This window comes from Ostrinia nubilalis, chromosome 18, assembly GCF_963855985.1.
Source record: "Ostrinia nubilalis chromosome 18, ilOstNubi1.1, whole genome shotgun sequence".
Taxonomy (NCBI): Eukaryota; Metazoa; Arthropoda; class Insecta; order Lepidoptera; family Crambidae; genus Ostrinia; species Ostrinia nubilalis.
The window spans coordinates 13,993,370-14,017,542 of record NC_087105.1 but is presented as its reverse complement, the minus strand read 5'-3'; the positions used below and the strand labels follow the sequence as shown (position 1 = coordinate 14,017,542).

Here is a 24,173-nt window from a genome sequence, read left to right as displayed (position 1 = left end):
TATACGAATATGTGGTTAAAATAAAAAATAAGCCTACCAGCTCAAAGACACTAAAACCGCAAAGAACTGCGGACTTAACGCCAAAAAACGGACGGGAATAAATGTGATAAAATGCTACCAGATCCGCCCCAAATAAATCGGTCACACACGATGACAAAGCAAAAACAAAACGCAATACCCACGTCCTTTGAAGTCGGATTAATCAACCCGCCAGATACTGAAAAGTGGGAAGTGGGAACTTACTGAAAATTGAATTTCTTAATTGCCTATCCGCAACAGAGAAATACTTTGATGAAGTTCCTTCCATTCGGTCATCGGTGGCTTTCTGAAAATTTCATTAATATTTTTTTCCTCGCCAAAGGCCCCGTAGAAAAGTTTTTTAATCTCAATCGGGAGGAACGGTTGTCAGCGGAGAGAATTACATTTACCTTCGGGTCACGAAAATACTAAATGTTTTCGACTCGAATAAATCAACGATGGCGATGTAGCACAATTGAAATTCGTGTTATTTCGGGAGTTGAATCGATTCTAATTTAAAAACGGATTAAGAAGATTTGGGGTGATGCAGCGGTAATTGTGAGCTTCTGTTTACTTGAGCCGTGGTTTGCGTGGACATAACATTGTGCTCGCTTGAGTACTATTGCTAATCTTTAGTCAATTTTAAACTGCAGCATGTTGATACATAATTTCATGCAATCCTGTTCTATTATTTAACTATCCCCTTCTTCATTCCAAACTACATCAAAAGAGTTATTGTAGTAGATGCAACACCTATCTTTTTCATACTGTGTGGTAGTTTCGTAGGTAATGCATAATACCTAAGTCGTCATCAGTATGAATTATTGTCTATTTTTGGAGAAACATGACTTTTCAAAAAAAATTGTATAGTTTAATTTTCGTAACTTTATGGTTTCAATTTATTTGGCCAACAAGTAACTTTAATCCTCTTAATACAAAATCTATCGCCCCTTCACAAACGATGCTTTGCTTTTAAGAGAAGCAGCAAATCAGAGTACCTACTGCACAGAGTTAAATAGAGCTCTGTGATTGGTTCGTTTGTCACCCTGTACGTCCACGCGTACTGTGAGACCTCATAGTAATGTTTGTAAATACGGACGTTAGAGTTGAATTTTATATTTTGACAGCTCGAATAGGGCAGGTAGTTATTTAGTGTCAACTATCCAATTACTAGTATTTCACAGAATCTGTCGTGCTCCAGCAAATCATAATTTGCCACGTCATTTACACAATACGCACAGTTTATATTTCATAACTTATTTGAATCGTGTCATTATTTTCACCGGGCGAAATTATTTTAATTAAAACCTAGGGACTGCCGGCTTAGCACTGGTGTTTCTAAATGAAGCTAGTCTTGAATAAGAATGTATACTTTTCTTTTTAAGAGAGGCAAGAGATTGCGTGATATCAAAAAGTTAATTGAAAGAAAGTACTGCGTATACACGGTGTAGTAAAGAAGTAGGTACATAGTAAATAAGTGTTAAGTAAAAAGATTTTTCAGACGCTTAACTTTAATATTTGTTTATTAATTTACTTAAAGGCGCTTTAATGCGCTGGACGCAGGCAATCGATCAACATGGAAATCATTGGAGGAGGTCTACCGCAACCCCCGCACCGGCATACTTTATGCATTTCAATACATTTTCTTGACGCAAAAAAGGCCTTTATTCAGTATTCAGCAGTGACGTCCTATGGCTGAAATGATGATGATGATGATGATGATGATTAAATGTTCAATAATATTTTATCGTCTAACTCACCACCTACTTCTTGTGTGAAGTGAGTTATGATAATAATATGATAAATTTTGCTTGAGTCCTGCTTTTTAAAATACTTTTGTAAGTGGATAGTTTTAGAGCATGAGCTAGCGCATTGTTAATACGAGCTAAATGCTACAGTATTTAATGTATTGGCAATAAGAGCTATTTTGGAATACAAATTTATACTCTTCTCTCTGTCGTGCTGTCGTCTACACGTTTCAGAGCGGTCACGCTTCAACGTAATGAATTTTCGAGCACACATTTTAAAACGATTTCTCAAATGAACTACATTTCTCTCCTTTAAAGTCCAAAATTACGTGCGAACTCTTTCTAAGCCCGTGTGAAATAGTTGCCTCATTCGAGGTTTTATGAGAAATAATATCAGTGCAATTTGGTGTCATTTTAAAGGGTGGGCACTTACTGGGAGCTACACACCCGAATTCACAAACCATGCTTGCTTAGGTAAGTGAAGCAGCAAATCGAACGCACAGCGTTGAATTAGAGCTCTGCGATTGGTTCATGTGTGATCCTGTGCATCCACGCGCACTGTGAGACCTCATAGTACCTAATGATAATAATGATAAACAGATCCTAGGCCTATATCCAACAGTGGATGTCCTGTGGCTAAAATGATGATGATGATGATCACATGAAAGCTGAAGTGTTTAGGAATACACCTTGTATCACGAACGTCCGCGCGAATGATCTCAAAACAAAAAATCTCCTAGAACATATTTCACCACTTACTGATAAAGTGATTGATTGCAATTTATTTTGTATTATTAAAAACTAGGTCTAGGGCTTAACCCAGTTAGAGCCTGCGGTAAGGGAAGGCACGGGAGGGGTGATTTTGACATATGAAAATCAAAATCAAAAATCAAAATCAAAAATATTTATTCAGTTTAGACCACAAGTGGCACTTATGAACGTCAATAGAAAATAATAAAAAAAGAAAAGGTAGCCCTTATGGGGCGCTTTACATGTCTCCTTATCTTTTGGGCCCTACCAGCGCTTCGAGACAAACATTATGGCAAGTGCTGAGAAGAAACGCCGGAACAAACTCAGTCACCACTTATTGCCAGGAATTCCGAGACAAAGCACACAAATCTGAAGTCTCGCTGACATTTGACGTAACAAGAAACACCTACCCGTGCCGGTCCCATACCTCAGGCATCCACTGAGTTAAGCACTGGACTAGACCTATAGTCTTCTTCTTGCCGTGTCCACAGTAAACCTACACAGTGTCAGCGTAAAACTACGCTACAAGAGTGGCGTTGCCAGTGACTTGACTTATGGTCCTATGTCCCCTAGATGGGGCAGAGGGCGTCCACAACAGTCCTCCATCTCGTTCGGTGTTGAGCTTCTCGCTTGATCTCGCTCCAGGTCTTGCCGATCTTCTTCGCCTCGTCCGCTACAGTGCGCCGCCAAGTTTGCCTGGGTGGCGTTGCCAGTAGCATTCATTAAATCTTCCTGCGTGCAGTTGTTTGGGCACGACACGACATCATGTGCTTCGTCGACTGGGGAACAAAACCACACTTGCACTCCAAGTTTGATCATCCAAGAATCCCTACTTAAACAGATTGTCCTTACTTCGGCCGACCTGCGTGCGAAATCTATACAGGGTGACCAGGCAGTTGACGTTCAAAGCTAAAATTTAGATTCCTCACATCAAGGTGTATCTAAATCACCCCCATGTATGTTTTACGATTTTGCTTAGTTTAGGAGATAGAAATAATTTTGTGATTTATCCTTATCCTCACTTATGGTTGGTTTTAAAAAAAATATCACTTTGGAAGTTTCTCTAGCGTAAGCATGTAAAAACCAACCATAGGTGATAGTTAAGTGATGCATAAAAAAAATTGCTTTATCTCCTAAACTAAGCAAAATCGTAGAACATACATGGGGGTGATTTAGATACACACCTTGGTGTAAGGAATCTAAATTTTAGCTTTGAACGCCACCTACTTGGCCAGCCTGTATAAAGACCTTTGCACTATTGCAATAACATTTTAATACAAAGTAAAGGCTAAACGCTATTCAAGTGGACCTTCTTCGTTGTGGACTCAACTTAGTTTGTAACTAAATGCCTCAAAGGTCTATCTCGGTCATAAAATCCAGCTTTACGTTTGCAAAGAGGTTATTAAATGAAAGTGGATGAACGGAAAAAGGTTAGGCAACAATAAAAGGTAAGGAGAGGATCTCTTTATTGTAGTGGCCGTCCTTTGTTTCGAAGGCTTTTGTTCTACCCGCAGAATGCTTTTGGAGACGATTTTTCAGTGGCCATCAAGATTTATGTTGTACAATGTTGATTTCAATGTGTGGCATCGTTGGGACGTGCTTATATTTATTAACAAACAGATAATCCTACTAATTACAAATAGGTAAATTTTTTTTTTATCCATACATTTCCAACGTAGCATGTATACCTACTCGTAGCATGGTGAGTGCTGGATAAGTACCTATTAGGCTGAGTTGAAGCCAGCACTTCACCTTACTTTAACTGCCACTTTAACCATAACCGGTGTTTTTTGTATGGAGTTAACATTTACATACACAAGTTTGACGTTTGTTTTAGTTAAAGTAAGATGATGCAGCAACCCAGCCTTACTGTAGTAATTAACACCAATTTATAGTGATGACTGATTTTAACTGTGGTATATTTAGTACTCTCACAATATTACTTTAAAAAAAGCTGTCGCAACATTTTTAAACCGACAAAAACGATCACATCAAAAGGTCTCAATTCAACTCCTAAACACGTTCACGGCTCCATAAAAAGAATCAAAACCAAACATTCGGAATCGAGTAAATAAAACCGTATTCGTAAATCAGCTCAAAAACGTTATAAAGTCAGCTAACACCCACTAAAGAGGGAATAATTCGGGTGCCCGTAAAATCGTTACTAAACCTATCCCCTCTTTCAAACAACGACGGGCTGCCCGGACATTAGTGCCCCAAATTTACGTTCCTTTTATGTGCCACTTGAATTTCAATGAAATAGCCGGGACGCTTCCAGTCTACTACTCCGAGACACGTCACGGAGGATTTTACAGCAAATGAACAGTGCTTGAGCCTTTAGCCTTTTTGGCATAAAACACACACACCCTTCACTCATGACATGTACGATTTTTTGGTCCGCCTATTGAGAGATGTCTGGAAAATTTAGTTTAGTAAAATAGAGCAAAAATTCACTAGGCTCAGAATGAGATGTTATTAAACTCGTACATACCGTAGCACATAATATTACATGATTATTACAATCACTTACTTCCGCGACATAGTTGTTGACACCAACGTACATTAGCATACTTATTATAAGCTGTCAAAACATGACTCCGTATTGACAGCACTTGTCTGCCAACTCAATTAACTATTCATTGATAAAGCAATAAAAAAAAAGTTGATACAAAATTGTATTGTAGAGAAGTTTTGCATTGGACACTCACTAGATAACTTAAGAATTTACGCCCGTATTCACAAACAATGCTTGCTTAAGTGAAGCAGCAAATCGAACGCACAGCGTTGAATAGCGCTCTGGCATTGGTTCATGTGTCGCCTGTGCGTCCACGCGCGCTGTGAGAGCTCATAGTAATGTTTGTGAATACGGGCGCTCTAACTTCACAAAATATTAAGTGTAACTAACCATATTACTAAACCAGGCTTCTACTAAACTCTACGTCTCTTCGAAGTCCCACCAGCTGATGCACATCACCAAACGCATAGACCCAAAGCATATTTATCGTAAGAGCACTATAACCTAAGTCCCAGATTATGCCCTCCCGGGGTTTGGGCGGGCTTGTAATAAACGGATTTATGCCAAAGCCTTTCTGTTTGAGCACAGTCCGTTCGACCTTTCCTGCGAACATCTTTTTGAGCAGCCGTAAAGACCGGATTTCACCAAGGCGGAGCGGTGCTGAGCGGAGCAGGGAAGTTTTTTGAATAAACAATAAGATTCTACTATTTTCGTATCTCAACTCCACTCCGCTTCGTTGGAAATGGATCTAGCGGAGAAGTGTCAGGAGAATTTATTTTTTCTATAGAATTTGACAGCAAAATTTGCGGAGCTGTGCGGTGTTTCATAGATATCAATAGACTGATAGCTGACAGCTACGCACAGAGGGCTTAGTGTGTGTTTACATCAAACGCACTCACTAGTGAGCGTGCTAGCTCACCGCGCACCGCCAGGGGCACTGTATAATCCGTCAAACATTTAATGACATTTTTTTACGCGCTTACTAGTGAGCGCGTTTAATATAAACTTACACTCAGCCCTCAGCTAACACATCTCCTCTCGTCTCCGCACCGCTTCTCTCTTCTCCGCTCCGCTTTGGTGGAAATAGGCTGCTAGCTTCGCTGCACATCTCTCGTCTCCACATTTCTCTGACTCGGTGGAAACCGGGCCTAATACACGATGTGCTCGATCGCCGAGCTTTGATTTTAAAGGTCCTTTACACTGCTGACTTTGATGTTTACGGTGTCGTTCCACGACGTGAAGTGATTGTGAAATGAATGACATCAATACGCCCACAGCGCGGAACGTTTTTTTGAGAGCTAAGCTGAATTTGAGATTAACTTAGCTTTTTTAGGGAGTCAGGTAAAAAATTCGATTAAAATAAATTCAATATTTTGTCAGAGTGATTACACTTCGTGCCTCTAAATTTATGTTTTATAATGTTCTGAAACGTAATCTGTATGCGTGTGATTAAAACATGTTCTTTTAGCATATAATTACTCTTGGCGAGTCTTACCAAGGTTGTGTTTTCACTTCTTTTCTTGTTACAACCTAATCCATAAAAAAAGAATGAAATAGGCACAGCAAAATCTCTACTTTCAAAGCAAAATCTCTAGTTTAAACTACTTACTTATACTGTGGTTTATCTCTTGAATATAGTGCATTGCTTGAAGTTTAAAATAACTTAATCCATTTTTAGTTCTTTCATTGAATAAACGTTCGCACGTCCAATCGTAAACTTTATATTACATACAAACCTCACACTCGGCACCTGCACGGTAACCACTTCAAACCGGCACTTAAAACTATTTATTCTACACTTTCCTCGGTTTCTTACGTAAACTAACGTCCTTTTGATCATCGTGTTCAAAGAATTTTCGCTTCACTCTCCCAAATTGTTTTCTCTTTGATATCTCTATCTAGCACTTGAATCTGAGTGATTTCTAAAACCTCACTCGAGATTTATCTAAAAGAAAAATCTTTACAGATTGACGCTGCGAAAATATTTTTGACGTACCTACTTACTTATCTTGAAAATAGCAAAATTTTTATGACTAAGGCCCCTCGCCCACGGCGACTTTTTGTACCGATTCTGATGCGCGTTCGCATCGATACAGTTGCGGTCAATGCGGACAATGCGGTCGCTAGTTGTGTGCCCTCACCCATTTAAACGCGCTTTTGTCGCGATGCAAACGCAGTACTGTCGCGTTTCTGTCGCGATGCAAACGCAATTCAGCAACCCTCCCTCCGTTCTCTAACCGATGTCGTCTGACACGGTCGCGCGTTTTCATCGATACAGTCGCGCTGCTGTAACGCGATAGTAGCGCGTTGGCATCACTTCTGTAGTGCGTTGCAAATGCGACTTCGTTTACGAAACGCGCGACAGCATGACTACAAAAAGTCGCCGTGGGCGAAGGCCCTAACACAACCAGCGTCTTGAGATTTTTATGACAAGAATGAAGGTGCTTACTGAAAAGTTAAGTGCTTAAAGTCGCTTTACTGAAAACACTTCAGTCACTTGATTCGGCAACAAAGTTACTAGTCATGGTTAGTGCGGTTTATTTTCTGATTAAATATAAGACTTTTCTCTTTGAGCTTCGATCATTTATACGTGGAACTTGCTTAGAGCCATGCAGGCCCAAAACGCTGTTCACTGTGCTATTGACTCGATGTTCAAATGTCAATAATTATGTATTTTCAATACACTGATACTTATTGCTAAACTCCGCCTGTGTTTGAATGTACAGAAAGCTTCATTCTGCTTGTTGATTGCCTATTAACCATTTTAATGATTTACAATGAAATACAAGGGATCAGTGTGCTTACCATGAGCTTACATTAAGTGTGCTCGCTAGCGACTGCGTAAAAAATTACATCAAATGTATGTCAGATTGTACAGCGCCCCTAGCAGCTACTTTCAAGAACTAAAATCTTCAAGAATTGTTTGACGCACTCACTAGCGAGCACACCTAACTTAAACTCATGGTAATCACATTGGTTTGTTATCTAACCCACTCTAATGATGATTCTGAGACCCTAACCAAAAATGGTTTATCATCTCATATTTATCATACTTTTGGCATTCACTTCAATTGGATGCTTTGGTCATAAGAATAATACCTAGCTAGATAAAACCAACCATTATTGTACTCGTAATTTAGAAAGAGATACCATTAAAACACGGATTCTAAAACTTGTGTAAAAGTACAAAATAGAACGAAGCTTTTAGGTATGACAAGTTGGGGGATTCATATTTCAGCTCAACGAAATACATTTTTCCCGAATTCAAAGAAAGACATCAGAGAAGTTTCCAGAGTTATGTAGTTGCTTGAGTATTAGAAACGATATTTCACGGATTCCCAGTTCGGTTATGAAAACTTAACGCCAAGAGGAAATTTCTTAGGTCGAGAATGGCAATTGAGAATTTAAATGAAGAAAAACTCGGGAGTGAGGCTTACTTGCAAAATATGTGACAACTTTTCAAAGCCTTGCTCTGAGACGTAGGAGGTTTAATAAGTCCCATAAATTTGGAAAAAAACTTTGTGCCCTTAATTATTTACGTAAAAAGCGAGAAGATTTAGGTTTATTATTTTCACCCAAGTGTCTACATTAAAATTTAGTATACAGGAAAATGTCTAAACGCGTTCCTGTAAGATTGCGTAAAGTGGTGTTGAAGAAAAATTAAAGGTTTATTACATTTGATTTGATTATACCTACCGGTATTTACGTTAGAAGTTTAACTGTTGTCCAAGCAACAATAGCTTTACATATTTGATTCTCAGAAGGTTACATTAAACCTTCAAGCATGTAAATGATCATGCATTAATCTTGCTCTGTCACTCAGTATTTTTTGTTATTCAAATTTATTTCTCTCCCAAACTTCGCCATTGTGCGCACTCGGGCAGACCTGGGATGGTTCCTCTATATTATTTATAAGAAAACATGAAAATTTAATAAGCAAACCAGCACCGAGTTTCTTGTACCCTCAGTCGTTACTATGGATGAATAGATTACACGTATTCCACATAAATATTAATGTGGAAATGCTTTTAATTTTGCTTTCGTGAAATAGAGGGTTTTATTGGTATTTGTAGACGTTTTATAGGTCTGGGCTGAAGTAATATTAAAGTCAACAAGAGAGCGATTTTCATTTTTTATTTTTTCTATTGCTAAAATCAAGTGGCAGTGGGCGGGGTACATAGCTCGTAGAGACGATGGCCGTTGGGGCAGGAAAGTTCTCGAGTGGCCACCACGGGCCGGAAGACGTAGCATGGGCAGGCCTCCCACTAGGTGGATTGACGATCTGGTGAAGGTTGCAGTAAGAACCTGGATATGGGCAGCGTAGGACCGGTTGTTATGGAAAGCTTTCGAGGAGACCTTTGTCCAGCAGTGGACGTCATGTGGCTGAAACGAACTTTTTCTATAAAGCAAAAACATTGCATATTTTAATCATTTCAAGCTGTCCTGCAAAAAGGTTCTAATGTATTTGGCAACAAAATGTAAACTAAGTAAGAAATACCCCCACGAAATTAATTTGAGTCTAATAATTTATTAAATCGCAAAGCTTTTTTCAAATTAATTACTAAAAAATTCGCGGCCGTTATCTGCTAGACTAATTTCTGATCGTTTCACTAATTTGGATCGAGGTTAATTCAATTTGAGTGTCGCTTTATATTTAGCATAGTTCACACGGTTATTTGAATATTCAAACGATAAATATTATAAAATGCACTTCAAAGACATTATAAATTATATCACTAATAACTAGTTTGGAAAGATAACATTTCCATTGATTTCAAATTTAATTAATGCAGTCATTTTAGTTAAATAAATTTCGATATTAATTATGTGCCCTTTCCAATCCCTTTCATAATTTACATACCTAATATAATTGTTCGTTATTAATCACTTTTTCATCTAGAAATAGACTAAGTAGAAAGGATAAATAGACATAATAGTTTGAACATAATAATTTGTTCGATGTTTAATTCCTGTGTTTATCATTATCTACCATCCATTTGAGTAAAAAGCTAATAAAGGAATTAGATAAATATAATAAAGGAGACTTGTTACCTAAGTACCTAATATCCTATACTACTCTAGAGTGCCCGTATGACTATAATAGGTACGTATTTCTGCTAAGACCGATGACATAATTTTAATCATGCCTATCATGAACAAATCATGGGCCAATTAACACAAAAGCAATTAATCCCCTTACGCACCAGCCAATACAATTAATATACATTATTAATAATGACAAACTCGCAGCTATCGGCCCTACAGAACGCTGATTTCTGATCTATTGAATATTGATCAGGTGAATATATTACCAATAACACCAGTTATTCGGAAAATCGTCGTGTTTCCCAAATTGCCAATTTACATCCAAAATGACTATGGAAGAAACGACCAATTTGCGGAGTTGAGAAAATATCATACATTTGGGAAGTAATGACGTGCATCTATACTTGGTGTCTTTTGAGTTGTCGCCATAATATGATGGGCTGTTAACTTAATTAAGACATGAATACTCAAACTTGTATTATGTCAATAGAAAATTTGCTTCATATAACATCAAATTAGTGTGTTTCGGTCCAAGCGAGAGGTAAATAAGTTTTGTAGTAGGTATATTTTTGAGCTGAAAGTTGATTAGAAGGCATGTTTCTTCAATGACAACGTCCTACTTAATTGAAGAATATAAAAAGTATAGTAGAGAGACGACGAGTCAAATATATTAGACATCAAATAAAAAATATTCACGTATTCATCAAACATTTCAGGAGCTTAGTACTTTTTGTTAACGCTATCTAACGTTTGAGAGCTTCCTTTCATTTCTGCTTGTGTCAGTTTTGTCTGAGATCAATACAGACAAACTTTCAGTTTGAGCTCATTCTGAGATAAGTTACCTACAGTATAACTTTGTAGTTAGAACATTGCTGAAATAAGTTTCAAGCAAAAGTATTTGGCCAATACATTTTAAGTATGTTTATATCCGTTGTCTAGTACCCATACTACAAGTTTTGCTTATTTTGCCCCAAAATAAGCGGCGCAGTGTAAAATGTCCAAGGATATTTATTTAATATCATCATACCTATTTGTTTGTTCATTGTTAATCTTTTAGCAATTTCATAAAAGTATGCCATTAGTTGCGGATTTTTAAAACCAAAAGCTTTTCTGGCTACTAAAGAACGTCTGAAACGACCTTTTGTTTTACGACCTCTTGGAAACTACATGAACATCTCCAACTGAAAGTAAAGAGAAACTGATCATTTTGGTCCGGAATCGACTAAGATTTCATCCTGGGAAACTGTATTAGAAGACCGCGACCTGCGTCGTTAAACTTTTATTGTGCCATTACTGTTTTATAACAAAGAATATCGAGAGAACGTGGCACTGCCATAAAATCCAGCTACGGTGATGTGGGCCAACTTGGAAGCGGTTCGTTCAATTTCCTACATGATAGTTTAGAAGATAGGGTTTAATTTATAGGAGATTTGGAGAGATTGAGACCTTGGTTATTGGAGGGGAGGTCTTTGGATCTACCTAACAGATTAAATCCACAGCTGTGACACACTTGTAAAGATTCCCTATCAATTTCCTAAATACATGCATCGTAGGGAATCTAATTTTGTTTTCAAGACAGCGTTCTTAGCCTAGGCTCAGACCACCGATTTTAAGTTGGCCGATAGTCGGATCGGGCTGTTGATCGGTATGGAGATATATGAAAGTGCGCACATTACACAATTTGGTATCGGCCGATTCTTCATACAAATTAAAATTGGGTCCAACTATCGGCCAACAAAGAATCGGTGGTCTGCGTCAAGGCTTACTTTAGTGTTCGTTTGTTTGTTTTAGCCGAATGACGTCCACTGCTGGACAAAGGCTTCCCTCAAGTATTTCCACAAAGAACGGTCCTGCGCCGCCCGCATCCAGGCACCTCTCGCGACCTTCACCAGATCGTCGGTCCACCTAGTGGATTTAGCGTTCATTTCTGTATTATTTGGGCTTGTTTTATTGTTATGAAATTGCCGTTGAAAACCCTAAACAATCTAACTACTGTTTCAACCGCAAAAGTACACAAAACAATTTTCCATGAAACTACGTGATCACCAATTGCTAGGTATTATTTATTCAAATACAGTTTAACTTGTAAATGCCATTAGCCTTTTTTCGCTTTAATCAATATCAAAGAACTAGTTTGAATTTTCCAACGAATGCCAATTAGTGAGTAGTGGTTAATGAATTACGTAGAAACTATCCGCTCTATTACGTTTATAATTGTTTGATCTCAGTATATAACCCGTTGCTAGGAGTTGTTTAGTAGACACGGACATCCCGTTTGGAGTGTCCCGCAAAAACCGATTAGTTCGAATTTGTAATTACTATTGTGCTAACACGACAGTCCAGTTTTACGGGATAATGCATCACTGGATCCTAAAGATTTGGCCAAACCAACGCGTGTAGTCTGCGTGCGCGATGGCGATCAGTAAAAATCATTAGGATCGCCATCGCCATCGCGCACACAGGCTCGCGTTGGTTTGGCCAAACCATAACTATCATGATGCAAATAAACCTGCCAACAATGAGGTAATCTATACTCTATACTAATATTATAAATGCGAAAGTAAATCTGTCTATCTGTCTGTCTGTCTTGCTTTCACGCCTAAACCACTGAACCGATTTTGATGAAATTTGGTATAAGATAGTTTGAGTCCCGGGAAAGGACATAGGATAGTTTTTATCCCGGTTTTTGAAACAGGGACGCGCGCGATAAAGTTTTTCTGTGACAGATAAAATTCAACGCGGGCGAAGCCGCGGGCGGAAAGCTAGTTTAAGATAAAAGCTTTAACTTTCTTTTAAAAAGAAAGATTTTCCATGAACAGACTCAAGTCAACTCATTTTCATTCCCTGCTTTCTACAGGCCTAATAGTTATAGTACAAAATCACTCATGAGAACGTTATTCGTTCCTAACTCGTACCAATCGCGAACTAACATCGTTTGCTTTGAGCGCTGCCTTTTGTGGAAGCAATTGTATTAAGTAAATAAATAGAATACAACCGACGTCTAACTAATGAGAACCTGGCAGATGAAAGGTAAAGGAATAGTGTTTGCGACTTTCGACCAGATTTGTATTAAGTTTGGTGTGTTTAGAGGAGATAACAGAATGACAACAATATACTAGAAGGGAGATTTCGTTACGTAGAGCCGTTTACTCGTCACCTATTACTTTGTTAGTAGGTATTTTGAAGAAAACCAAACCAAGGTTATGCTATGGTCTAAAATACGGGTGAAGGACTAACTGCTGGTAAACTTCTTATATAATTTTATTCTAACTTTAACAGGTTTTTTATGTAAGTTTACAGCATTTTTATGTCCTTTTTCTTGGTGCTAAACTATTTCTTTATTGTAATATGGCGCCCAACGTGTAGCTATCAATATAGGCAATGTACGTACAATCAATACCTCTTGTGTATGTACCTAAATACAAATTTATAATTAATATTTAGAAGTTTATGGCATCGGCGGTATTGTTGTATATTTACGTCTTGTAGGTAAACGCTTTCTGAATAACAAGATAATAATACTGCAGTCTAAAGAAAGGCACTTTTAACATACTCGTATATGTACCTGCTAATAATATTCTAAACACCTGTCAATATGTCAAACTTATTCTACGCACAGCAGTTGTCTGAAAATATCTAGTTTCTACCATCTCAATAAAATACAAAAGCTTTATTATTCTCGTGCTATCATAAATTAGTCCACTATTAAATACATGGCAAGAAAGTATTGAGTTTTTAATATTCGTTGCAAAGTTTTAACTGTGTTTTTTCTTTATATTTCATCGAAAGCTGACGATCATTTTATTTTAAACCTTGGACGTGCATGGCGTGAATACTTTTGTTTTTGAATTTTTCATCGGAAATCTGCTACATTTATAAGCCTGGGATTTCGAGTAATGTCAGTATTTGATTTTCATTTCTGTTTTTACCGACGTGATTAAGTATATTGTATAATAAAGATTGAAGAAATTGCTTGTATAGTCAAGCGGGGAATCTCTAGTTCTCATAATATAGACTTTCACATCAGCTGGGCTAGGATGCGTGCCGTGTTAAAATTGTATCGATAATTTTAGGCGTCAAATCGATAAAAGTTGCGATAAAAGTTTGTCGTGGCGCGCATCTATGGCCTAGGTCATGATTTTTGTGTAATAATCACATCAATAACACATTCACCTAACTATCTCACCCAACGCAGGTCCAAACAAAAGGGTTCCTACCCTAGATATCTCAGTCCCCGCGCCATCGTACAAAGGTCTGCCCAAACAGATTGAGACCGCAAAAACTGTCGGAATTACTTATACGCCTCGGGCGGGCTTAATTAGAGAAATTAGTTGCGGTTCGTACCGCCTGTACTTTTGTTCATTCGTACAGTCGGTAGCTCATCAGACTGAACAGTTTTGCTGCAAAATAGCACCTATTGTAACTGTATAAGATGCCACAGTGTGTGTAGTGACGTCGCCTGTACGTGTAGGGATTACATGACAGGTTATAGAGATTATCTGTAGTTATGGATGTGAGTTACAGAATTTGGGTGATTATTCGAAACGGCATTCAGTTTTAACCAATGTTGTTAATACAAACAATGACACAATTATAAGACTCGATTTCTAGGTAGGGTACGGAGGGTAAAAATAATTGTTGATCAGTGATTTTCAGGTTAGGTAAGTCCAGGTAAGGCATTTGGATTTACCTACCTATTATTTTCCTTTCTATTATTTTGTTAGGAATAGTTATCCAATGGACATCATTAGTTTCTAGTACTTTATAGACACCTAGTTAGTATTTTAGTGAAAATAACAATTGTTTACAACAAAAATAAATACAATTTTACGAGGACTCTTTCTTATAAGTGCATAATTATTATTTCACAATAATCGTTTGGAAAATGCTGAAATAAATCGTTACAGCAAACTCTACCATAGCTGTGTAAATGTTTAATAGGCAATAGCTATTCTTTTGATTCAGGAAAATTAATAATAAACTATCAAAGATTTTACAATGATCAATAGTCAATACACATTGCCCATTGTTACAAAATTGTTTCCAGTATTTTATTAAAACCACAATAAAGGTTAAGAGAAAACAATTCCCATGGGGTTTATCATTCTGTGTTTGGAAACACAAATATTTTGATCCTCTATCAAACTGTATTTCATTGGAGGCTGGATTTATTGAAAGCTTTGCTATTTTTGTTTTAGGAAAATTGGCGCTGTGTTCAAGCGATTAAGCTTAAATGATTTATTGAAAAATTAGTTTCGGATTCGTATCGGCGATTTAAAAATCGTTAGTCCTTTGGTTTTGGTGTAAAATATGGTAGGTGTACGTATTTTTATTTAATTCGCTTACATTATTTTGTTTCTAGTTAAGTGTGAAAGTGCTTTTTGAAAAGCTTATTTTCAGTAAATAAATTTTTGCATTTCATTCACTTTTTTGTAGATCATAACTTCATTAACGCCCGTATTCCAAACGACGCGATGCTTGCTTAAGTGAAGCAGCAAATCAAACGCGCAGCGTTGAAAAGAGCTCTGTGTAGTGGTTCGTGTGTCACCTTGTGCGTCCACGCGCACTGTGAGACCTCATAGTAATGTTTGTGAATACGGGCGCCAGTCTACACTAATAGGACTTTTCTAGTTTACCACAATCAGATGCAGTATTTTAACAGTTATCATCATGAAATTTTAATTCCAGTTTTCACCATCAATCCCTAATTTTTAAGTTTCCCCTATGGTAACACTTAACAGGAATTTGTTTTCATAGGGTTCACTTAAAAAATAGGTATTGATGATGAAAACGGGCATGTCTCCTTGAAGGAGCACACCTTTCCTAATCTACCAGAAGCAGATGAAGGATTCGTCCTTCACTTCACACTAACCATATTAAATCCTATCCTCCATTTAACTATGTCGGACTGGGAAGTGGGAAGTGGGAACTGCCGAATTTACTCGCTCGGCTACCCCATCACGGCTGAGAGGGCCCTGGTGTGGTCGCCGTAATGGATCGAGCTGCGACAGCCTTTGGACGTTGACTGACGTCTACATTTGGAAGGGTTGTAGCGTGTTGCTAAGACGTGTAATTGACGATTGAAGAGAAAATTAAGGTTTAAGGAATTTGATCTTATTCTTGGTACAGCGCTAACTTTTGTAAAGTGTGTTGTTAGCAAAATTTTCAAAAGTGAATTCATTCATAAATTTTTGAAAAATAAATTCCAAAATACGATTGAGAAGTAGATGAAAAGATTACGGATTATTGAAGTATTTAAAGTTCTACCTACTGCTTGCTTATTATTACCTATTGCTTACAATTTATTTTTGTCTCAATTTCGACCATGTTGTGAGTTAAAACCTTTGTACTCATCTGCGTCAAATTGAATCTTGATTGAATAAAAACAGCAAACAAATCTGTATGAGTTGATGAAAAATAGGGATTCCATCCTAGGAAGATAAAATACAAAGACGCACAAAATAAACTTTATAAAATCCGATTTGTATGAAAATTAAAATAATTAAAATGAAGATATCAATTTTCTGACTTCACCATACCATTTATATACCCATGCGATTGTGGTCAAATACATGCCTTGTTATGCATAAAACAATATGTTAACATGGGCTAGTGTCGGCTCATATTATTATACCCATTTACCTAACACCCTGTAGTAATAGGTGGCCTAACTACGCAAAAGAACTCCAGTAGATGTCGTTTAATAAGTTTAAAGGCTCTATATTGCACACAACAGCTCATTAACAACAAAAAAAGCTATAAAATAAAATGAAAAAGATTTGCATAGCATTAATAATGTCGTTGTCATATTGGCGGAACACAGGCACTTACATTTCTGCATTAGGATGATTCATAGTTTTAATATCCTGAAACAAAGGAGGACTGAATTAGATATAAAAACAAAATAAGCACAATACAGTTTGCATAAGCACCGGCTGCCTTTGTATAATGAAACAGCGAATATGAGTCTGAATCTGTACCGTAAAAAATAAGATTGGGCGTGAAAATAATAGCAATATTTAGTATTTAATAACAGTAAAAGAGTAACACTCGTGTTCGCAAATTGAGAACGATTCCAAAAAACATTCTCGTTGATGTTCGGAGTTAATGTTTGAATATTATGAATATCAAGAACTCTATTTTCACTCATACTTGATAAAAAATCAAGCGTAAATTCAGTTAAATACAGACAGTCGCAATATTATAATTCAATAAACACACACAAGATTAGTTTCGATTTCCTGTGACCTACGGTTTTCTTTTCTCCGATAATTTCTTTGTCCATGATTTCTACGTTCAAAGTACTAGTTAGTTAACATTTACGTTTTTTCTGTCAAAAAATTGCGAGTTTGGAATGCGCATATGGATTGTGTTATTCAAATGCCCCATAATACCCGTATTCACAAACAATGCGTGCTTGCAAACGCACAGAGCTCTGTGTTTTTAGGTTTTAGGTTTTGGGACCCTGTGCGTCCACGAGCACTGTGCGACCTCATAGTAATGTACGAGCACTGTGAGACATCATAGTAATGTACGAGTACTGTGAGACCTCATACGGGCGTTAGTAGTCTTTGTAAGCATGCCACAGAATAAAAGACGATCGCAATCACGACACACGTCCCATTAAAAAAATGATTCCTCTGCTTCATCAGCAGACCTGAAATATTCAGTCGCCACTCCGTCAGTCGGCCGTATTTCACCCGGTATTATGGCGGAATCTCATTACCAGCCAATGAAACGCACGCTAGATCTCAGCATAAATCCGCGGATGATCAGCGAGAAAAGTGCTTAACATGTGAAACGGTTGAAACTTGTTTGGTATTATTTCTGTTAACTTTTGAAAACGATTTAATTAATCTGGGGTCTGATAGGGCTGAAAGACGTAGCGTGGGCATGCCTCCTACTAGGTGGACCGACGGGCAGCGCAGGACCTATCATTGTGGAAAACCTTGGGGGAGGCCTTTGTCCAGCAGTGGACGTCATTTGGCTGAAACGACCGAACGAAACGAACTGATATTCTAAGTTAAAATGTGAGCCTATTTTACTTGAGTTTTGGAAGATTATTTGAAAAAGTAGAGACGGCCAAAGTTTCAGTAAAATCTATGAACAACGAGGTCAAAGGGGTCACTTTAAAATTAGGGATTGATGGTGAAAACGGGCATTACTGTCTTAGGGAATAGAGACTCTAGGCTCACTAGGGAGTTAGTTCCCTTCCTGACCGCATATCCCGGGCACGGAAGCAGTGCTTTACAACAACTGCCGCCGCCCGTACAACCTTTAAGGTATTGTAACGAGTTAAGTAAAAAACGCATGCTCTTTCACTATAGATATATTCATACTACCTGTAGAGTTCAGAGGTACTAAAATCGAAACTCAGATCTTCGTGAGATAGAATTTTGGAAACTAAAATTCTAAGCCACTTCCTTAGCGACTGTACCACTCGAAAGACGAATGCACTCTCCCACCAGAGATGAAGGTTCAAATTCGAATGAACCCACTCTCACAATAAGCGCTCATAGCGACGTTTTGACGCCGTCACCAAATGATTTATTCGGAATACCGTATTTTCGATGCGAAATAAAAATTATTTGCACGGAGGTAGGAAGATGGAAGTGACATATTGTGCGCGTTCCAAGTGTTATCTGAAACGGTTTTTAAATATTTCCTGGATTTCACGTGTGGGTGATATTGAAGGGAAGTTTTTTAAACTCGACTCTACTTTTGCAAATAGATAAGTGAGTGAATTTTGAGTAGAGCGAAGTCAAAACGTTATAGTGACCTGCCCCCCTAGACAAAACGCACTTTTTGATCGAATCGAAAATCGAATCCGTCAAAACTCCATACAAAAAAGGGGCTTTTCGACCACTTTTCGACTGGTTTGCGATTAAAATTTGCACTTTGTCTAGACCCACTGATCCTATTGGTCTGGAAGATAGGATAGCGTTCTCTATCTACTTTTGCAGGTACGAACTTTGAGTAAACCGAAGTCAAGACGTTATTGTGACGTTGAACCACGTCTTCGGTCTGGAGTAAGAAAAGGAACTCTTTTTGTTTTGAACAGAAAACAAAGACTTAATTTTTTAACAACTTAATCGACCAAAAACTACTCATTATGAATTTCTATCTATTCATTAATGGTCAGACATCATTAAAATAGCTTTTTTGTTAAAAATCTCAACACACAATCAGCAGTAAAATTTTAAAGCTGAACCTAATTAAAATAAGAATTAATTCAATCTCATCGACTGTCCTCGCTCATTTACGCCCGTATTCACAAACATTACTATGAGGTCTCACAGTGCGCGTGGACGCTCAGGGTGATACACGAACCAATCACAGAGCTCTATCTATTCAACGCTGTGTGTTCGATTTGCTGCTTCACTTAAGCAAGTATCGTTTGTGAATATGGGCGCCAATACCAAGTCAATATAGTACATTAACACATCTTTTCCAGCGTATTATAAGTCTACTACCAGCCCCACCCTACGAGTAAACTTATTGCTTGCTTTCGCTGCAAAACTCCATGGGTCATGCGTTTTTTGGGCCATATCAGCTCAGCTCCGATCGCGTTTTGTTTTTCCGATTCCCCCTATCTTGTGTTCGGCCAGTTATAAGCCTTGATCACACTGGGGGAAACGGGGTCTAGTTTTGTAAAGGGACGTATCTGTACGCAGGTACCTTTTTATTTTTCCTGATTGCTCTACTGTTCTAGCTTCTCGTTTGCTGGAAGTCATGTGTGTCACTAGGTTTACTTGATCGCCTGTTGAAAATAATAATGTGGAAATGTTCTGGTGATTTTCGAACTAAGATGCTTGGAGTTTTGGATGTTTTATTTATTTATTTAAAACTTACATGCACATTAAACACAGCACTTAAGGCGGGCTTAATGCCATTCGGCATTCTCCTTAGTTTTATGTATAATAAGATATATAATATTCATATGAATTGAAACAAAAAACGTTGCGAGTTGCGACATTGCCAGTATCGATGCCGAATGACATGAATTAATGGAGCAGGGAGTGTGTCAAAGTCATAAGTATGTATCCATTATCTAGTCACAATGGTTATTAGCACTACTTAGTTACAGGCCCGTATTCACAAACATTACTATGAGATCTCATAGTGCGCGTGGACGCACAAGGTGACATACGAACCAATAAAAACTCATAAAACTCATTTATTTTTGCAAATAGGCTTTTAAAAAGCACTTTTACACGTCCCAGTATTAATCCTACCACTGCTTCGGGACAATAAAAGGGCCAGTGCTGAGAAGAAGCAGCGCAAGAAACTCAGTCACTATTTCAAGGGTTTACAGTCTTTAAAAGCACACGCCCGTATTCACAAACGATGCTTGCTTAAGTGAAGCAACAAATCGACGCATAGCGTTGAATAGAGCTCTGTGATTGGTTCGCGTGTCACCCTGAGCGTCCACGTGCACTATGAGACCTCATAGTAATGTTTGTGAATACGGGCGTCAGTAATTATTATGACATTTAGAGCATTTTTTCACGAGAAATCCCGTCATTAACCCACCAGTGTATCCCCGCTTTATTGTTTGTCAATATGTAAGCTCTCGATTGGATTACGGGGCGTTAAAACAAACGCGCGTTTAAAATCAGGGCGGCCATTTTGTGATTTTGCGCGCGGAGTTACAGCTGCGCTGAGTTTATTAACTTTGTATCGCAAATTATACGTGATACGAATAGTCCGATTTACATTTTAATCACTTTTTCGTGTAGGACGTATTATGATTGAATCGTTTTTATCGATATTATTGACGAAACTTACGCCCGTATTCACAAACATTAATATTAGGTCTCACAGTGCGCGTGGACGCACAGGGTGACACACGAACTAATTACACGCCCGTATTCACAAACGATGCTTGCTTAAGTGAAGCAGCAAATCGAACGCACAGCGTCGAATAGAGCTCTGTGATTGGTTCATGTGTCACCCTGTTCGTCCACGCGCATGTGAGACCTCATAGTAATGTTTGTGAATACGGGCGACAGAGCTCTATTCAACGCTATGCGATTTGCTGCTTCACTTAAGCAAGCATCGTTTGTGAATACGGGCGTTACTCATTATTGCTCTACTAGATGTAGACTGTAATGATGATTGTGAATGACAAACTACGCTATTTATTGATTACATATTTGGTATGCCAGTAAATAATAAGCGCTTCGATATAACTTGATGGCCACATGGATTGATAATGGCTCGATCGATTGACTAGTCTTTGTTTTGATTGTAAAACAAGGTATTTTTTTAACTACAATTTAATAAACATAACTATACGTAAAATATTTAGGAAAAATAATTGTTTCCTGTACCTACCAAAAAACAAGCTATATGCATGAAAGGAAAATATTCCCAATTTTAGATTTTTCTCTCTAAAAGCTGTTCCATATTCATTCAAAAGGCTGTGTAAAATATTTGACGTATAACAATTTTATTCAGCAATAGCAGTCAACGGGTCGATCGAACGAAATAGAAATTTTATCAAATCGGCAGCTAGATGTCTAAACCATTTAGCTATTATCTCCTGAGCCCCTTATCCATGGTAGCTTTATCAGGATACACGACTTAACGTAGGTTTAGAAGAACTGGGGAGGAACTACTCCCCTGAAGGCAGTCGTCGCTTGCTCAGACAGAGCGAGCCAGGAAGACATTGTCAGGTTTTCCCATTTGGCAGAGAGAGTACATAACCCACTGGTCACCCCGGGATTTTTGTCATTAAATGCATTCAATATAATGCATTAATCCTAACGAAAAAACCGGCCAAGTGCGTGTTGGACTCACGCACAAAGGGTTCCGTACCATTGATTTATGAATTATTTTTTTTTTAATTTAAGTTATTCGTATGAAAGATTTCGCGGTAATAAGCGGTTTACGATTTACGAGGTATTAAAAAAAACTACTTACTAGATCTCGTTCAAAACAATTTTCGTTGGTAGTTTTTTATAGTAATGTACATCATGTTTTTTTTCGATTTTTCATTTTCTTATTTTAGAAGTTAGAGGGGGGGGGGGGCAACTTTTTTCCACTTTGGAAGCGTCTGTCACGCAAACTATTCGGTTTAGAAAAAAAGTATTTTAGAAACCTCGATATCATTTTTGAAGACCTATCCATAGATACCCCACACGTATGTGTTTGACGAAAAAAAAATTTTTAAGTTTCAGTTCTATAAAGTATGGGGAGCCCCTAATATTTTTTTTTTTTTGCTTCAAAATCTTAATGCGGTTCACAGAATACATCTACTTACCAAGTTTCAACAGTATAGCTCTTATAGTTTCGGAAAAAAATGGCTGTGACATACGGACGGACGGACAGACAGACATGACGAATCTATAAGGGTTCCGTTTTTTGCCATTTGGCTACGGAACCCTAAAAAGTCTCTTACAATGATTTCCAGATTCGCCAGTTGAAAAAAAAAGCTTATATCGCTTTTTTATTAAATCAAACTGGAACCTAATTCAATGTTCATAAACTCCAGTTGTCTGTAAGCATTAAACGCAATGGCCTTTAGTAGGTAGTGAAATAAGTAATCTTCAGAGTTTCACGAAAATTAACATCCAGGCCAACCCGGGATAACTGAATTAAGTTTAAATTAGTTATGAGAGTTGCCGGATGCCTTTTCAGGGATCCGCGAAAGAAAAACAAGGGTTAAGAAAGTTAGTTGAGGAACTGTGACGTCATGAACGGGTTGCTACTGGTGTATCATATTCGTTTTAGTTTTCAGAAATTTTAGTCGTGATATTAATAACTAGCTTCTCGCGCGCGGCTTCGTCCGCGTGAAATTTTGTTTGCCACAGAAAAACTTCATCGCGCGCGTCCCTGTTTCAAAAACCAGGATAAAAACTATCCTATGTCCTTTTCCGGGACTCAAACTATCTCTGTGTCAAATTTCATCAAAATCAGTTCAGTGGTTTAGGCATGAAAGCGTCACAGACAGACAGAGCTACTTTCGCATTTATAACATTAGTATAGTAGGGATTGTCAAAAGTTTTTTCTAAATTATCTTAGTTACTTACCTTCATTATGTCTTTGGATTTTTTTTTTGTTAGGTAGTCCCTAATCATTGCTTTTGGAATGTGTTTATCAGTCTGTCATAGATTTTGTTCACAGTTTCACACATCGAGTCACATTTCAATCGGTCTAGCTGTTTTAGAGATTTGCCATAAGAAATAGCAGAAGAAAATAAAGTAAGCAATTAGAATATTTTGAAATTACCTACAAACAAACACTTCCATTTCAATAAGTTGTGGCCGCTATCGAATTACCATTGAGCTGAGTGATTAACGAGTTAGTTGGAAAACTGTCTCTATTATTATCCCAATAAGAGTCCTTCTAGGAATCCCGCTCGCCCTTTACCGGTCCGTTACTAGATTACAGCGAGGCGACTGCTTATCAGGACCCTAATCCGCTTTGTTACTGTTTCACGAATTTATGTTTCGGCTCCTTAACGGAAAACAGATGTAAATGCAAAGGATTTAATTTCTGTTAGTTTATTAGTGAGCAACTAAAAAAAATGAACATGACCGAGGAAATTCTGTGCAGATTCTGCCATACAGAAGAAGAAACGGCCATGCATGTTCTTTGCTCATACGGCCCGCTTATGAGCAAAAGAAATGTCCATCTCGGGCGACACATCATGCACCCGGATGAGATAGCAGATATCACGCTCCAAAGAATTTGGGAATTTATAGACTCAACGGGACTAAGCAGTGAACTCTAAAGAAAAGGGCTGCCACAATAGATCAAACTTGGTCGAGCTGGCGCAAATGAAGGCCCAAAAACCAATAATAATAATAAAATAGTGAGCAACTTCTGTGAGAAGAAAAGCAATTACCTAATCTATGTTTTTTCTCTAGCAAACTATTAGCTGAACGATATGTACTTATGAGTAAAAACAAGTTTCTGGTATAGTTCTGATGTCTATGACATGCTATTTATTCATCTCACACAATATTTGTTTAACTTATACTCGATTTAACTTAACTATTTATCTACTTCGCCATAACGAACCGTGTTGTTGAGGACAAATAAATCAGCATACATTTAACTATTAAATAGTGGCAGATGTCGTTCTAATT

General features: G+C 37.8%; 1 long non-coding RNA gene across 1 annotated transcript in view; it reads right to left on the bottom strand.

Annotated features, from left to right (window-relative positions):
- Positions 1-24,173, bottom strand: part of LOC135080784 (uncharacterized) — a 161,517-nt gene that overhangs the window by 14,483 nt on the left and 122,861 nt on the right. Inside the window, exon 3 of the long non-coding RNA XR_010259078.1 lies at positions 16,909-16,943. This is a non-coding gene — a long non-coding RNA (uncharacterized LOC135080784). The remainder of the gene's footprint in view (positions 1-16,908; positions 16,944-24,173) is intronic.